Genomic DNA, 2631 nt, shown 5'->3' on the forward strand with positions numbered 1-2631 from the left:
GGCTGGGGAAGCCGCTACGTCACCACGCGGTCCGCAGGGAGCCGCGGCTCCAGCCAGGATTCCATTACATCACCGGGGCCGCGGGGCCGCGGTCGGCACACACTGCTGCAAGCTATTGGCTGCCGTGCCGCCCTCCTAGCCAATAGCACGAACGTATGCAAATCGTCGCTGAGCCAACGCTTCCTTTGGATCTGATGTATGCAAATAGACGTCATTGCTCCAGTGGGGGCAGCCCAGCTGGGACACCCGGGTGTGAGCGGGTCTGGAAATTTGTAGAGGGGAGAGGGGCTGGTTTGGAGACTTGGCACCCAATCCCGAGGGGGCATGGAGTGTGATTAAAGGTGAGTGCCTCCAATTCTTGGGCTCTTTCCCCTTAGACCCATACATAATAGGCAGTACTGCAAAAATTAACTGCTGATGGCACACGCCTGTGATCTCAGCACTTGAGAGATGGAAGCGAGAGGCTCGGGAGTTCAAAGCCGTCATCGGCGAGTTCAAGGCCAACCTAGTTACATGAAATCCTGCCTCTATTTTTGTTTCCTTGTTTTGTTTTGTTTGTTGGCTTTTGTTTTTTGAGACAGGGTCTCCCTGTGGCCCCAAATGGCCTGGAACTCTCTATGTAGACCTGACTGGCCTTGATTTCACAGAGATCTGCCTGCCTCTGCCTCCCGAGGCTTGAGGTTAACGCCTGGACCACCACGTCCAGCTTCTTTAGGCAAAACAACAACAAATCAAGTCAACTTGTAGGCTGGGGAAGGGGGAAGGTGGGAGGGGTGGAAATAAGAGATGATGAGGTACAGGAAAGCTGGAGCGCCTTTTGGAGAACACCCAGGTCAAACCCTCCTCAAGGAGACACAGGAAAGAAAGTGGACACCTCTCCGCCCCAGAGGTAGTGACAACTCAGTTAGGAAGCCTGATGTCAGACAGTTTTGCAAGTAAATAGTAAGTGCCATTTTGTCCATCAGGCTGCTCCAGAGAAAAAGAAGTCAGCCTTCCACAGTCTTACCTTCAGTGGGGTGGATTCAGACTGCTATGGAAAAACAAAACAAACAAAACTGTGGCCATACTGAACATATAACGGAGATTTTTTTTCCGTCACTATTCCCTAAACAATTCAGTATAACAATGATTTAAATAGTGTTTACATCACACTAGTTATTATCTGCATTGCAGAGATTTAAAGTATTCACTTGCAATCCCAGCACTCAGGAGGCTCAGGCATGAGGATCTTGAGTTCAAGGCCAGCCTGGACTATGTAGTAAAACTGTCCTAGAAGGTAAATAAACAAATTATAGGGAAGGATGTGTGTATGTTATGTGAAAATACCATGCCATTTTGTATAAGGGACTTGAACTCCTCAGATCTGGCATCCTGAGGAGTCCTGGGCCATATCCCCATTGGATAGCAAAGATGACTGTATATGGACATAAAGATGTTTGTCATAAGGGATGACTCAGGAGATTAGAGGGCCAAGAAGGCCCACAATCTACTGTATGCAACAGGAGGTCCAGGGAAGTCACAGGTACAGTTCCCATGTGAGTCTGAAGGACCAGGAGCTCCAGTGTGGAATATGAATGTCCCAGCTCAAGAGAAGAGTGAATTTGTGTTTCTTGCACACTCTTGCTCTGTTTAGGCTCTCTGTGGATCAACTGACTCTTATGTGCTTGGTAAGGGCAATCTTTTTAAGTTTTTATTATTATAGTGTATGTATAGGTGATGTGTATGTGAGTATATATGTGTGCATGCCCATTACACATGTGGAGGTCAGAGGACAGCTTTCAGGAGTTATCGTCTCATCCATCTTTTTGCCATCCATCTTCTTTTTTTAATGTGCATGAGTGTTTTGCTTGCATGTATGTAAATGCCCCACATGCAGTACATCCATAGAAGGCAGAGGCTAGGTCCCTTGTTAGCTGCTGAGTGGGTGCTAGGAGCGGAACCTGGGTCCTCTGCAAGAACAGCAAGTGCTCTTAACCGCTGAGCCATTTCTTCAGCCCCCTCCATCCATCTTCTTGAGATAGGATCTCTTCTTGCTTCTGCCACTGCACAGCATACTCTAGGAGAGCTAACCAGAGAGTTTAAGGCTGATTCTCCCGTCTCCAGCTCCCATCTTACTGTAGGAATCCTGGGATTATAGATATGTACCACCTCATCCATCTTTTTACGTGGGTTCTGGGGCTCAAACTTAGATGTCAAACTTGCAAAGTAGGCATTTTTACCAGCTGAACCATCTCACTGGCCCAGTGAGAGCAATCCTGATTCAGTCTCTCTATTCAAATGCTATTCCCTTCCAGAGTCATCCTCATACACACCCAGAAATAACATTCCACTAGCTATCTGGCCATGCCTTAGCTTAGTCAAGCTGGCACATTAAAATTAACCATCTCACCCGGTGTGGTGGCCCGCAGCCCTTGGGAGGCAGAGACAGGCTGGTCCCTGTGAGTCTGAGGTCAATCTGGTCTACATACTGAGTTCCAGGCCAGCTGGGGCTACAGGGTGACCCTTTCTCAAAAAGATAAAAAAAAAAAAAAAAGAAACCATCTCAACAGAAAGAAAAAAATAAACCACAGGAGGCAAATGACCAATTTAATAAGAAGTTGAAATTAAAAAGGGATGGGGGGGGGGGAGGGG

General features: G+C 47.5%; 1 long non-coding RNA gene across 1 annotated transcript in view; it reads left to right on the forward strand.

The window, feature by feature from the left end:
- The first annotated feature begins 231 nt into the window (after positions 1-231).
- The window catches only part of LOC115071519, a 20499-nt gene continuing 18099 nt past the window's right edge, over positions 232-2631 (forward strand). The window contains exon 1 of the long non-coding RNA XR_003850601.1: positions 232-341. This is a non-coding gene — a long non-coding RNA (uncharacterized LOC115071519). The remainder of the gene's footprint in view (positions 342-2631) is intronic.

This window comes from Nannospalax galili, unplaced genomic scaffold (assembly GCF_000622305.1).
Source record: "Nannospalax galili isolate Female #2095 unplaced genomic scaffold, S.galili_v1.0 scaffold979, whole genome shotgun sequence".
Taxonomy (NCBI): Eukaryota; Metazoa; Chordata; class Mammalia; order Rodentia; family Spalacidae; genus Nannospalax; species Nannospalax galili.